We start from the raw sequence: 15,560 nt of genomic DNA, 5'->3' as shown, positions 1-15,560 counted from the left end.
TGTTTAAAGATAGTTATTTATTCTATATGTGACAACAAAGATCTTGGTGCCTTTAGTGGGGTGTACTACAGTAGAAGTTTTACAACCAATTTGACTTCTATGCATCAAGTTGTCTGTTAAATAAAATTGGGGCATATTTGTCCCACTGACACTAAACAGTCTTCCAGAAAGTGGGATGCATACAGCCCACTGGTCCTCTAGGGTCTCAGTGCAAAATTGTTTCCAACTACTTCGTTTGTAAAATGAAACTTGTGGCACCGCACTCGTGCTGCCTGGTGCGAGTGCGGCTGCGACAGAGGAAGGAAGACTTGAATGGCGCAAGGTGTGCATGTGTTCTGTGTGGTGTGCGTGGATGGACAGCATGTGGACAGCCTGGGGGAAGAGTCGCGGAGTGCGGTAATAAAGGGAATGTTTGCGACGAAGGTGTCGGCTTGTCGCCATTCGTAACAAACACTTGAAATTTTTTGTGTGGCATGAGTAAATAGGGAGATTAGTAGTGATTTTTAACTACACTTCCTTACAATCGATTTATTTTTAAAAAGTGTGACGTATGTGTCTCACTGACACTAAATCATTTTTTTTTAATAAGTGGTACTCATTTGTACCCTTGAACTTCTAGGCTCTCCATGAAAAATGGTATGTAAACACTTCCCTCATAAAATAGACCGAAGCATGACGAACAACATGGTACAGCGGAGGCCATACACAAAATGTTTGTGCGTACTTTACCCGTGCGTCTAACACCAGTGGTATCGGCACCTTTCTGCGTGAACATGTTTTTATTCGAAAGGGCGTGTTTTGCGGACCAGCTATTGTCTGATACCAAAGTGGGTGCTTATTGGGCCTAAAGGTGGAAATCTCAATGCATCAAAGAGGAATAACCTATCGGGCACACCCACCGTGGGCCACGGCGGCCGCATTTCGATGGGGGCGAAATGCGAAAACACCCATGTGCTTAGATTTAGGTGCACGTTAAAGAACCCCAGGGGGTCAAAATTTCCGGAGTCCTCCACTACGGCGTGCCTCATAATCAGAAAGTGGTTCTGGCACGTAAAACCCCAAATATTATTATTATTACACCCACCGTGGCTACCTACTGGCTATGGTGTTGGGCTGCTAAACATAAGGTTGCGGGATCGAACCCCAGCCACGGTGACCGCATTTCGAGGGGGGGGCGAAATGGGAAGACACCTGTGTACTTAGATTTAGGTGCACATTAAAAAACCCCAGGTGGTCCAAATTTCTGAAGTACGGCACTAAGGCGTGCCTCAGAATCAGATTGTGGTTTTGGCATGTAAACCCCCCCCCCCCCCCCTTTTCTTTCTTTTCTTTTCTTTTTTTTTTTTTTTTTTGTCAGGTACCTTGAAAACTTTCTTCTTGTGACCAGATGTGGGCAAAATTTAGTGTTCGTTCCATAAATGAAAACACTTATTCTAGCTCTTGCATGCTTGTCGCCACTAAGTACCCACCCCGAAAACTATTCACGCATGAACTGCTAAAATATTAAGATAAAAGGATGGTGATAAAAGGAACAATGGATGGTGCCAACAGCACGCCTAAACTCCGGGCAAGAACGTTTGCAATTCACACTCCCTTCCCTTCTGAACGCTTATACATCTGCACATTTTGACTTATTCACCTGTACTCATAAGGTATTGCGTAGGATGTATATAGAAGGTAGCTCCGAACAATTTTCATCCTCAGTTGTGCCAAAATATGTCTTTGCTTCTGTATCTCATATTTCATGTATGAGAGTGTGATATGTAATAACAATCTTTTTATCCCTGTGTTTACTCAGTACGCTTGAAGTGCTCTTGCGATGTATAGCATTACATTTTTGTTCTTTTGTTTCGTTTATACGACACCTGAAGTTGAGTCATTGTTTGTCTTCTGCTGTTGCCTGTAAAATGGGGGCTGCGGCTTTGTCAAGCTGTATTTTTACAGCTTTTTCTGCAGCTCCTCTGTCCATGTATCTTTGAGGCAGAAATAAAAAATATTTATTATTATTATCAAACAAATGAGCTAAATGTGCCCATTTGCCACTGAGAAGCATGTTTGTGCACATCACAAAGTGGGATGTGCACAAACATGCACAAAATCTATTCTGCTACAAAGGGTTTTAAAGGTGTGCAAATACTCGTATCGATTAGTAGCTGTTCGAGTAATTTGATTCGTGAATTGAACACAGTTAAACCTTGGTATAGCGAAGTAGGTAAAATCTGCAATTTACATCGTTAAATCAAAATTTAGTTGTATTGAAATTCAACCTTTTATGCAAATAAGTACAGTCACCAGTCTATTTTTCCAGCACGGAAAGGGGCTGCAGAATTTGCTTAATTGGGCAATCCAAAAAAAGCAAATTTGAATGAGAAAACTATTCAGTTTGATAAATTTGAGAGTCAGCGACAAATCATATGGTCTTGTGCCATGTCGACAATATCTTCACATAGGCGGTACGAATTAAGTGAAGCCAGCCACACTTTCGCGTGCACTCCGTCCCCGCGGCTGATAGCATCACCTGCACTGGGACGATGCTATCGTGAAAAGCGCCGACAGCAGGGAACGAATGCTTCATCTGCCTCTCGCTCCAACAGGTCACCGAAACTCAAGATTATGCAACCTTTATTACTAAACGCGTGGGAAGACAGCTTACATGATCTCGGCACACTCACTCTGCACATGCGGCCAATTACCTCTAAAGCAGGGTGCGCGGCTGTGTATGCACTCAGCCATGCTTACAGCCATGCGCAGCCACGGCCGAGACTCTTGCCAGATATCACAATGTGCATGTGCTCTAAGGAAGATGACGAACGTGCGCGCAGTCAGCAGCATCGGCAGCATCAAGTGCGAGGCAGAGGCTCGAGCTCGGGGACTGTGCTCGGTGCATTGTAGAACCGGCGGTCGCTACGAACCCCAATAAACCTCCTTTATAAGTAGTGGAGGTGTGGGGTAACATTCCACTCTACCATTCTGGAACTCCGTTCTCAGACGCTACCCTCTGCCATGCCGGACGCCGACCAGCAGACTCTTCCATCGCCACCCGTCCCTTGTGCTGGCACCGTTCGCCAGCGGGAGCCTCCCATCTTCAGCGGAACCGACGACGACGACGTTGAAGAGTGGCTGTCGTCCTACGAATGGGTGAGCGTTCACAACAAATGGAATTACTTGGACAAGCTGGCTTGCGTATCATTCTACCTCGCGGGCGTGGCCAGTCTCTGGTTCAGAAATCATGAAAGGGATATCCGAACGTGGTCGGCGCTCAAGACGTCAATTACAGAAGTATTTGACCTACCCGTGGTCAGGAAACTCTGAGCCGAGCAGCGTTTGCGTACGCGCGCACAGGACACGGGCGAGACAATCACCAGCTATACAGAAGACGTTCTCGATTTGTGCAGGCGCGTGAACGCTGCCATGACGGAAGCGGAAAAGATCAAGCACGTCATGAAGGGAATCAACGATGATGCGTTCCAAATGCTTCTGGCCAAGGACCAGCGCACTGTTGGCGACGTCATCAGCTTGTGCCAGAGCTATGATGAATTGCGTAAGCTGCGAGCTCTGACAAGGCGACATCCCACACCAAATGCGGCATCACTCTGCAGCCTTACCACCAGCCCAGAACAAGCCTCCCTGATAACGCAAATCAAGGATTTCGTCCGCGAAGAAGTCGCACGACAGCTATCTCTGGTGTCCGTTATTCAGGAGTCTGCCAGCACTTTGCCGTCTCATATCCGTAACGTGATCCATGAAGAGGTCGCGGAAGCGCTGCCGGCTGTTCACCAGCAGGATGTCGTGACTACACCAGTCACTTATGCTACGGTTGCTGCAATGGCCCCTCGCAGTGTGCCCGTGCGTCGCTTCCAGCAGCCTGTGCACCGCCCTCCCCCTCCCGTCCCCTTGACCACCACTGCCGTCGCTAACCCGTGGCACACGCCGGACAATCGCCCTATATGCTTCGTATGTAGGTATCCCGGTCATGTCACAAGGTTCTGCCGCCGCCGATCCCAGGCGTTCGATGATGATCGCCGAGCGCCCTATGTGCCGCCTGATGCAAATGCGCCTTATGAACCCTTCGACCCATCACCAGCTCGCTCCCAGACTGATCGCCGTCGTCGCTTCGAACGCCTCCGGTCACCCTCCCCACGTCGTCGATCGCTTTCCCCTATGCGTCGACGACCCGTCTCTAACGAAGAGGGAAACTAGACGACGCAGTTCCTGAGGCAAGAACTGCACAAGTGTCGATATGCCGATGTCCTCCTCCTTTACCTGCCAATGTCATTGATGTGTTTATCGAAAATGTCGCTACAGTCGCCTTAGTCGATACCGGTGCCGCTATTTCAGTTATGGGTGCCAGGTTTTGCCATTCGCTTCGTAAAGTGACGACGTCTCTGTCTGGATTGTCACTCCGAACGGCGAGTGCTCAACCCATTCGCCTACCGCTGCTTGTACTGCCCGTGTGATCATACAGGACGTTTTGTACACGATTGAATTCATAGTTCTTTCATCATGCTCCCACGCCGTTATTCTAGGATGGGATTTTCTCTCGCGCCACAATGCCATCATCAATTGCGCTCGGGCTGAGATTGAACTTTTCCACCTTGGTGACCTGGCCTCGGTCGATGCTCATCCTGCCGCTAAAATTGTTGTGAAAGAAGACACCTGTATCCCCCATGCTCTTCAGCATTCGTACCAGTCTTCTGTAGTACCATATCCGATGGGACGGTCTTCTTCATGCCCTCTCATCACTTTGTTATCCGAAAAGCGCTTCCTTTGCCGCGAATGCCTTGGTTACGTCGAGTCGGTCGATTCAACACGAATTGTCTCCGTCCTCGACGAAGTCTCTTCTACTGCCACCCATGAACTGAGTGCCCTCTCCATAACAGACTCAACATCGACTGGTGTGTTCAGCCCATTCGTCGCCGAAGATCTGACGCCTTCGCAGTGATCTCAACTTGTCGCAATCCTTCAGCACTTCCGCCTTTCTTTCGACGTTGCGCAAACCTCTCTTGGCGCTGCATCGACAGTCAAGCATTACATCGACACTGGCACTCACTCACCCCTGCGACAAAGACCATATCGCGTATCCGCTATGGAACGTCGCATCATTGCAGACCAGGTCGATGACATGCTCCGTCGAGGCGTCATTCAACCTTCCCAAAGCCCATGGGCCTCTCCCGTGGTCCTCGTCACAAAGAAAGACGGTTCCATCCGCTTCTGTGTTGACTTTCAACGGTTGAACAAGATCACGCTATAGGACGGCTACCCATTACCACGAATCGATGATGCTCTGGACTGTTTGCAGGGAGCCGAGTTCTTTTTTTTTGCTGGATTTGCGGTCAGGCTACTGGCAGGTTCCCATGGCAGAGGCTGATCGCCCGAAAACTGCCTTTGTTACACCAGACGGCTTGTATGAATTCACCGTCATGCCTTTTGGACTTTGCAATGCACCTGCTACGTTCGAAAAAATGATGGATAATGTTCTGCGTGGCCTCAAATGGAAAATATGTCTTTGCTATCTTGACGACATTGTAGTGTTCGCCCCTGATTTCCCAACACACCTGCTCCGCCTCCAGCACGTACTCACTTGCTTGACCAACGCCGGGTTGCAACTTAACTTGAAGAAGTGTCGATTTGCTGTTCGTCAGCTAACAATTTTAGGCCATGTCGTGTCAAAGGAGGGCATTCGCCTGGATCCCGAGAAGCTACGTGCTGTTACTGCGTTCCCAAAACCTACTACTATGAAAGAGCTACGCAGTTTTATCGGCCTCTGCTCTTACTTCCGGCGATTCGTTCGAAACTTTGCGTCAATTATATTGCCTCTCATGCAGCTCCTTGGTGGAGCTAGAGATCTCTCATCATGGTCTCCAGAGTGTGACGACGCCTCCACAACCTTGCGCCGTCTTCTCACGACGCCACCCATTCTTCGCCATTTTGACCCACAAGCGCCAACTGAAATCCATACCGATGCAAGCGGTGTAGGCCTTGGCACTGTGTTGGCACAGTGTCAACCTGGCCACCCAGAATACGTCGTCGCATACGTGAGTCGCACGTTAACCAAGGCGGAGACCACTTACAGCGTTACAGAAAAGGAGTGTTTGGCCATTCTGTGGGCGCTTGGCAAGTTTCGCCCATATTTATACGGCCGATCTTTTGACGTAGTGACCGACTACCACGCACTCTGTTGGCTGTCGACGCTCAAAGATCCATCGGGCCGCCTTGCCCGCTGGGCATTGCGAACCCAAGAATACGACGTCCGTGTGGTGTACCGTTCCGGGCGAAAGCACTCCGACGCTGACTCGCTATCCCGATCACCGCTTCCCCCGAAGGCCAGTCACGACTCCCCCTGCGAGTTCACATTATCCTCTCCAGACATTGACACTATCGCTGCTGCACAGCGTAATGATCCCTGGGCTGCATCTCTGCTCGACCTTCTCTCGGATACATCGAAAGTTCCAGCGTCACGTACGCTTCGGAGCCAAGTGCCTCATTTTGCGATTCGCGACCAGCTACTATATCGACGCAACTATGCCCCTGAGGGACGCACCTGGTTACTCGTCATTCCGAGAATCTTGCGATCAGAGCTCTGCTCCTCATTCCACGTCGACCCTCAGTGTGGCCATGCGGGAGTCTTCAAGACCTATGAAAGACTTCGACACCGCTATTACTGGCGGGGAATGTATACTTCCGTTCGAAAGTTCGTCCGCTGTTGTCATGAGTGCCAACGCCGGAAAGCGCCACCGCACAACTCCGCCGGTGAACTCCAGCAATGTCCATCCCGACCCTTTGATCGCGTGGGTATAGATCTCTACGGGCCACTTCCGTTGACTCCTGCCGGCAACAGGTGGATAATCGTTGCTGTAGACCACTTGTTATTCGGAGACTGCAGCTCTACCAAATGCTACAGCGCAGGAGGTTGCCAATTTCCTACTTCGCCATTTTCTCCTTCGTCATGGGGATCCACGTGAGCCGCGCCTTCTTATCTGAAGTCATCGAACAACTGCTTGCTGAATGCGCTATTGTTCATCGTAAATGCACTGCTTATCACCCACAGACTAATGGTACCACGGAACGCTTTAATCGAACTCTTGGTGACGTGCTCGCCATGCATGTCTCACCTGATCACTGTAATTGGGACCTAGTTCTCCCGTTTGTCACCTACAACACCGCGACTCAGGCCACTACCGGATTCTCACCCTTTTACCTTCTTTACGGCCATCATCCTTCGCACACCATCGACACCATTCTGCCCTACCTGCCAGACCCATCCGAATGCCTGCCGATCTCAGAAGCCGCCAGACAAGCAGAGGAATGTCGCCAGTTTGCCCGCCAATTCACCTCGGACGACCAGAACCGCCAAAAAGCCATTCACGATGCCCAGAACTCGACTCCCACTTTTCTCCAGGGCGCTCTCGTCTGGTTGTTAGTGCCACACCGCACGCCTGAGCTCGCTTCAAAACTTCAGAAGTACGACGGTCCATACCGCGTTCTCGAGAGAACATCACCCGTTAATTACTTGGTTGAGCCGCTAACGCCGCCGTCCGACATGCGACGTCATAACTGCGAAGTCGTTCACGTTCAGCGTCTCAAGCCGTATCACAATTCTACCGTCCTTCCAGAAAACTAAGTCGCGAGAATGGCTCCTTTATTTCCGCGGGGCCATTGTAAGGAAGATGACGAACGTGCGCGCTGTTGGAATCTCAGCGCTGACACCCGTTGTTGCAATCGGGTTGCAAGCCCCAAGGGTAGCGTTGGTCTGGCGGCCTGGGGCACAACTGGAAGCATCCGAAGGTCCCGGCAAAGCATGAGTCGACTGCTAACAGAACAACTTGTTTATTCTAGCATCGCAAAAGAGCGGGCGGTCAGGTCGACCGAAGTGGAGAGACGGGAGAGCATGTAACTCAACTGAAGAAATCGGAGCCTCTCTCTTGGCGTCCGGGGGCAGCTGCTTTTATACTCTCGCAGTTGAGGGCAAGAAGGAACGCCTCGATAGACGCGCACGTGACGGCGCCGTTCGGGCACGTTGAGACGAGTAGGTGACGCATCCGCCGGGCCGGCGCCGGTCAGACCTCCTCGCTTCACAGTTGGGGGAGCTCCTCTCCCCGGCTGCCGCGCTTTGACAAGCGTGGGCACCAACATGCACACACACACACACGCACACTTGAAGACACGTGGCATTGAAACATGCCTGGACGCGCTTGGCGGGGAGGCGTAGCGGCGGCGCCGAACTGGCCAAAATGTCCGCCGCTTTGAATGAAGCCCCGGCGTCCGTTGCATCCGCGCCGGCTATACCGCGCGTCGTAGGCGAAACGTAACAGACCGCCCCACCGGGGGAAGGAGATCCCGATGGTCAGGGGACTGCATCCGCTGTCCGGAGGGATGTCGCTCGATGATGCTCATAACCGAAGTCGGGCGTCCTTCGGCGTTTCTTGAGCGCAGCGCACAGAGAAGGCCTCGTTCTCTCGTTCAGGTTCACACAGGACACTGCAAAGTGACTTCGGGAGAGTTGACATTTTTGTTCTCGTTCCCGGCAAGCGTTAGAACTACGCCGAAACTCAACCGCTCAGTCAGCAAGCACGGCACAACCCTCACTAAGCCCTGCCAGGCTCTTTCCCCTTTTATACCACTGCCTAGTTCCTTACAGTAGTCTAGCATCACTCAGAACGCGTCCACAAATAGGAAAATTGCACTAGAAAGCACGTCATCACTTTGAAACACTAAACAAAAGCAATATGTTAAAAATCCTGCCTCAGGAAGAAAAACATCAGTAACAAACAACTCTGAGGCTGATTCCTACGTTAGGGGCTTCGACTTAAGCCATCGGCGTTACCGTTGAGACTCCCCTTTTTGTAACGCACCTCAAAGGAATATTGTTGCAAAGCGAGGCTCCAGCGCAGGAGGCGGCCATTTTTGGGAGAGATGGTCTGCAGCCATTGGAGAGGGCAGTGATCCGTCTCAATGATAAACCTCGAGCCGGCTAGGTAGCATGACAATTTCTGAACGGCCCATACGAGACACGCACACTCTTTCTCGGTGGCGCTGTACGCCTGCTCACGACTGGTCAGCTTACGACTAGCATACAGGACGGGGTGTTCCACTTCTCCATTTTCCCGTTGGCACAGTACAACGCCCATGCCTCGCTCACTAGCATCGCACTGAACTACGAACCCTTTTGTGTAGTCTGGCGATCGTAGCACAGGCCGGCTTGTTAGGGCGCTCTTTAGGGCGCTAAAAGCTCTTTCCTTTGTCTCGTCCCAGACGACTGTTTGGGGCTCTGTTTTTCTTAGAGCATCCGTCAGGGGAGCCGCGATATCAGAGTACCTGGGGATGTACCTCTGATAGTAGCCAGCGACACCTAAGAACGACCGAATATCTGTCTTCGTGCGCGGTTGCGGGAAGTCTCGCACAGCGGCCACCTTTATTTCAGAGGGGCGGCGACGACCCCGTCCAATCACGTGACCGAGGTAGACAACCTCGGCCTGTGCTAACTGGCACTTGGGAGCCTTAACTGTCAAGCCCGCATCGCGCAGGCGGGTTAGCACTGCCCGCAAGTGGGCCATATGCTCAGGCCAGGATGCGGAGAATATCGCTACGTCGTCTAGATACGGTAAAGCGAATTCTTGCTGTCCCCGCAACACTTTATCCATGAGGCTTGAAAAGCAGTATGGCGCGTTCTTCAAACCAAAACTCAACACTTTAGGACGGAATGTTACCATTGGTGAAATGAACGCCGCATACCTAGTAGCCTCTTCTGTAAGTGGAACCTGCCAATAACCCCTGACAAGATCTAGGGTGGAAATAAACTGAGCGCTACTAACTTTCTCAAGGCGCTCCTCGATGTTAGGGATCGGATAAATTTGATCCTTAGTGATGGAATTAAGCCTGCGATAGTCGACGCAAGGAACCTCAGGTTCCTTGCCCGGTACCTCAACTAACATCAAAGGGGAGGTATAATCACTCTCACCCGCCTCAATAACTCCGAGCTGTAGCATTTTCTTTACCTCAGCCTCCATAATATCGCTCTGGCGGGGTGACACCCGATACGCCTTGGATCGTACTGGCTCTGGGGAGGTAAGTTCTATATCATGAGTAAGGACAGAAGTCCTACCAGGCCTCTCAGAGAACAGACCTTGAAACTCTTGTAAGAGCTGGTGTAGTTCAGTTTTCTGCTCAGGCGACAGCGATGCTTTACTGATTAAGTCACTAATGACTTGATCGGTGTCTTTCCTGTTCGTCACTGAGCCTAGTCCCGGAAGCTCTTCAGGAACGTTTACCATCATGCACACCACTGCTTCCCTTTGTCTATAGGGTTTGAGCAGATTACAGTGGTAAACTTGCTGTGCTTTCCGCTTTCCTGGCAGACTCGCCACGTAGTTAACGTCCGACAGTTTTTGAACAATCCGTGCTGGGCCCTCCCACTGCACGTCGAGTTTGTTTTTTAGTGATGTGCACAATATCATGACCTCATCGCCCACCTCAAAACGACGGGCCCTGGCTGTCTGATCATAATAAACCTTGGCCCTCTGCTGGGCCTTTGCCATTGCTTCACCTGACAACTCCTGTGCCCTTCTTAGGCGTTCAAGGAGCCTAAGCACGTACTCCACCACGACTGGGTCGTCGCCCCTGCCTTCCCACGATTCTCGAAGCATGCGAAGCGGAGATCGCAGCGAGCGACCGTACACCACCTCAGCTGGCGAAAACCCCGTAGCCGCATGCGGCGCAGTCCTTAATGCAAACATCACCCCAGGCAGACACAGCTCCCAGTCAGTTTGTTGTTCAAAACACAATGCTCTCAACACGCGCTTCATGACGGAGTGGAGCTTCTCAACGGAATTCGACTGTGGGTGGTACACTGAGCTGTGTAACAGCTTTACCCCGCACCTTTCGAGAAAGGCTGTCGTCAAAGCGCTAGTAAACACCGTGCCCTGATCTGACTGGATTTCCGCAGGAAAACCATCTCGCGCAAATATGGACAGTAGTGCATTGACTATCTCAACTGAGCTGAGTTCTTTAAGCGGCACTGCTTCAGGGAACTTTGTCGCTGGGCAGATCACAGTCAAAATGTGTCTGTACCCCGTGGCTGTTACTGGCAGAGGTCCCACTGTATCAATAACGAGCCGTCTAAAAGGCTCCGTAATGATAGGTACCAATCTCAACGGCGCCCTCGATTTGTCCCCTGGTTTGCCCACCCGCTGACAGGTGTCACATGTCCTCACGAAATGGTTTGCGTCCCGAAAACACCCTGGCCAATAGTACTCTTGCAAGAGACGGTCCTTAGTTTTCTTAACTCCTAGGTGTCCGGACCACGAACCCCCATGCGACAAGCGCAACAGATCCTGACGGTAGCACTGAGGCACAATCAGCTGATCGAACTCCACTCCCCTGCGGTCTAGATACTTCCGGTACAGGACCCCACCTCTTTCCACAAAGCGAGCATTTTTCTTGGTGATACCTTCCTTGACAATGCAGCGTATGTTTTCTAGGCTGCCATCCTTTTTTTGCTCGGCTACCAAAGCCGACCGGCTGACTTTTAGCAACCTATTAAGTCCGTCTGACGTAGGCGCGATGAGCAAATCTGCAGATAGCTCTTCTAACTTTCCCGTGTCGGGCATTTCCTCTCCAGTATCTGGTGCCTTCAACGCTACAGGCTCAATTTTATTCAGTTCGGACGTGCTCTGAATATCAGCTTGCTGCGCATCTGATCCTTTCTCATTGTTCGACAACGTCGGCCCCGCAACTACCGCCTTTGCAGCGAGCTCCCGAACCTTCGATCTGGTCAAGGCCTGAACGCTAGCCTCACCAAACAAAAGCCCCTTCTCGCGTAGGAGGTGATCGGACCTGTTCGAAAATAGGTACGGGTACTGGGGGGGCAGCATAGATGACACTGCGGCCTCCGTCTCAAGTGCTCCAAAAGGTCCTTCAATAAGCACTTTTGCTACGGGCAGACACACGCTACGAGCTTCCACGGCTTGCTTGATCCATGCGCATTCGCCCGTGAACATATCGGGTTCTACGTAAGACGGGTGAACTACATCCACCGTAGCTGCGGAATCGCGAAGCACTCGGCACTCTTTCCCGTTCACGAGGAGGTCTCGCATGTAAGGCTCGAGAAGCTTCATGTTCTCGTCAGTGCTGCATAATGACAAAAACACTACTTTTGTTTTTGTTTCCGGACACTGCGCCGAAAAGTGACCCGGCTTCTGGCACGTATAACAAACGCGCGCTTGCCTCGTCTCGAACCGCTTTCTGCGTTCGGCTTCGGCTGCCGCCGTCTCCTTACGTTCGGTCGGACTGCTTTCACTCGCATCCGCACTACGTGTGTCGCCCCTTGCTCTCATGGGTGTGAACTTCGGCCTCTCAAACTTGGAGCCAAATTCACCCTTTTGACCGTCCTTAGCTCCGCGAGCCCGACGTGTCACAAACTCCTCGGCTAGCTCGGCGGCTTTAGCCACCGTACAAACGTCTGGCCTATCCAAGACCCAGTACCGCACGTTCTCAGGTAACCGACTATAAAACTGTTCCAGCCCGAAACACTGCAGAACTTTCTCGTGGTCACCAAACGCTTTCTCTTCTTTGAGCCACTCCTGCTTGTTTGACATAAGCCTGTAGGCAAACTCTGTATATGACTCACTTTTGCCTTTCTCATTTTCCCGAAACTTGCGACGGAACGCCTCCGCTGACAGCCTGTACTTTTTTAGCAGACTCGATTTCACTTGGTCGAAATCCTCTGCCTCCTCTCTCTTCAAGCGAGCGACTACGTCGGCCGCCTCGCCGGGTAACAAAGTGAGCAAGCGCTGTGGCCACGTTTCCCGAGAGAACCCCTGCTTCTCGCACGTTCGCTCAAAGTTAACCAGGAACAAACCAATGTCCTCTCCAAGCTTAAACGGCTGCATCAGGTCAGTCATTTTGAACAATACTCGTTCTCCTGCACCGTGTGCCTGACTTCCATTACGAGCGCGTTCCATCTCTACCTCGAGACGCTTCATTTCCAAAGCGTGTTGACGGTCGCGCTCTTCCTTTTCTTTCTCTTTTTGTTCTTTAAGTTCGCGCTCCTGTCTTTTTGCCCTCTCCTCAATGGTCTCAAGGCATTCCGACAGCTCGTCATCCTCAGCTTCTAACTCAAGAATAGCCCTTAGCAGTTCTGGTTTTCTGAGTTTGTCTGAGACATCCAGACCCAACTCTCTTGCAAGCTCCAGCAATTTCGGTTTGCGCAACGACTTCAAATCCATGGCTGCTCTGAATGCTGCTTTCTCTACTGCCTACTATTGTCTTGCCGCAAACTAACCCGGCAGCAACGACAACCACAATTACCAGCTCTGTTTCTGACACTAACAAAAGCCTGGCAAAACTCAGAAGAAGAAAGTCCCGCACTCACCAAACCTCGCAGCCAAGAATTCAGCGCAGTCGTTTGGCTGCAGGCAACCAGTCATCACACAGGGCTCGTTACACTGCTCCCGGATGGTCGTTGTGCTGCTCAGCATACAGTCAACTGCATATCTTCACTGCTGGCCTCCGTTGTCGCGATCTCACCGCTGGCAGACAGTTGTTGGAATCTCAGCGCTGACACCCGTTGTTGCAATCGGGTTGCAAGCCCCAAGGGTAGCGTTGGTCTGGCGGCCTGGGGCACAACTGGAAGCATCCGAAGGTCCCGGCAAAGCATGAGTCGACTGCTAACAGAACAACTTGTTTATTCTAGCATCGCAAAAGAGCGGGCGATCAGGTCGACCGAAGTGGAGAGACGGGAGAGCATGTAACTCAACTGAAGAAATCGGAGCCTCTCTCTTGGCGTCCGGGGGCAGCTGCTTCTATACTCTCGCAGTTGAGGGCAAGAAGGAACGCCTCGATAGACGCGCACGTGACGGCGCCGTTCGGCATGTTGAGACGAGTAGGTGACGCATCCGCCGGGCCGGCGCCGGTCAGACCTCCTCGCTTCACAGTTGGGGGAGCTCCTCTCCCCGGCTGCCGCGCTTTGACAAGCGTGGGCACCAACATGCACACACACGCACACTTGAAGACATGTGGCATTGAAACATGCCTGGACGTGCTTGGCGGGGAGGCGTAGCGGCGGCGCCGAACGGGCCAAAATGTCCGCCGCTTTGAACGAAGCCCCGGCGTCCGTTGCATCCGCGCGTCGTAGGCGAAACGTAACAGCGCAGTCAGCAGCATCGGCAGCATCAAGCGCACAGCAGAGGCTCGAGCTCGGGGACTGTGCTCGGTGCATCGTAGAACCGGCGGTCGCTACGAACCCCAATAAACCTCCTTTATAGTGCCAACTTACCCCCCCACCCCCACCCCTCCTGCCCCTCGCAAATGCTTGATCACCTTACCAAGAGCTCTCTTCCTTTCCCCTATTTCCCTTTGCTTGCGTGGGCACTGGTGCATGAAGCAACTATCTTTCTTTCGTACTCTTGCACACTTTCACTCGCACCTAAAGCACAAAGTGCGTGGGGCGCGATAGGATCTTATCGCACTTGTTTATTCGGAACATGATGCGGGCTCACTTCAGTGGTTCAGTGCGCGATTTGAGAAGTATGTTTGCAAGGAGCCGCATGTAATTCACTCATTCGACCATCTGCGCCCGCGGAAGTGTCCATTTGTTGTAACGATAGTCCTTTGCTGCGGAAGCAAAATTTTGGTATGTTGAAATTGCATTCACACATCGTTATATTAGGTTCTAATTACATGGTGCTGTATGTACAAGAGGTTATGAAAAAAATACAGTCACCGACTGATTTTTCGGGCTCCAAAAATTAGGACATGCTTGGTTATTCGGACTGCTTCGCGGCACTGTAATTCTCCCCATAGACCAAAATCTGGCTGCCATCGTGCAGCTTGACACTGGGGAAATGGGTTGATGGTTCGTGTGATATGTATGTTGACCTCTGCAAATGTTTCGGCATGGTGGACATGGCCGCTCATGGTTTTGGGTTTCCACTTGTGCCGCACCGCCTGATGGCAATAGGTGCCTGCTGCTTACCGCATGTTTCAAAATGGAAGCCATGACTTGGTGTGCAAAATAATGTGATGAAGTCCTGATGCCCGAATATAATACAGTGGAACTTCGGTTATGCATGCGTCCCCAGATTTTGTGTAGTCCCTGGGAACTGGGAACAACGAATTAGTGTAGTCCCAGGCAACTCCCCATAGAGACATTGCATTAAAAACCTCAATTATGCGACCTGAGATTACACACGTCCTGTCTCACACGATAACCCATGCGAAAAGTTCTTGCTGTGTCTCGAAAGAAAGTCTATTAGAAACCGACTGATATTTTTTAAGTAGGTAGGTGAGAAAAGAATGTTCTAGCACCCTGGTGGACGCATATTGCGGTACACAGTATGCCAAGTTTCTCCAATAAAGCATGATTGGCAGCTGCACTGCAATATTTTTTGTATTAACTTCTTTGGCGGTTTTGGTTTCAAAGTCCTGCAGAGTATTAAGGTATAGTTCAAATGGAAGATCCGTGCAGCTCTGTCATACAAAGCCGCGCATTATTGAAATTTGTTGGTTGGATTGTGACATTTTCACATGATCCTGAGAAAGTTGTGTAATAGGGGTTCCACCGT

At 51.2% G+C, this 15,560-nt stretch overlaps 1 protein-coding gene across 1 annotated transcript in view; it reads left to right on the top strand.

Annotated features, from left to right (window-relative positions):
• Positions 1-15,560, top strand: part of LOC142577884 (piwi-like protein 1) — a 157,418-nt gene that overhangs the window by 79,750 nt on the left and 62,108 nt on the right. The gene's annotated exons all lie outside the window — the stretch shown is intronic.

This window comes from Dermacentor variabilis, chromosome 1 (genome assembly GCF_050947875.1).
Source record: "Dermacentor variabilis isolate Ectoservices chromosome 1, ASM5094787v1, whole genome shotgun sequence".
Taxonomy (NCBI): Eukaryota; Metazoa; Arthropoda; class Arachnida; order Ixodida; family Ixodidae; genus Dermacentor; species Dermacentor variabilis.
This window is presented reverse-complemented; position numbering and strand designations above follow the sequence as displayed.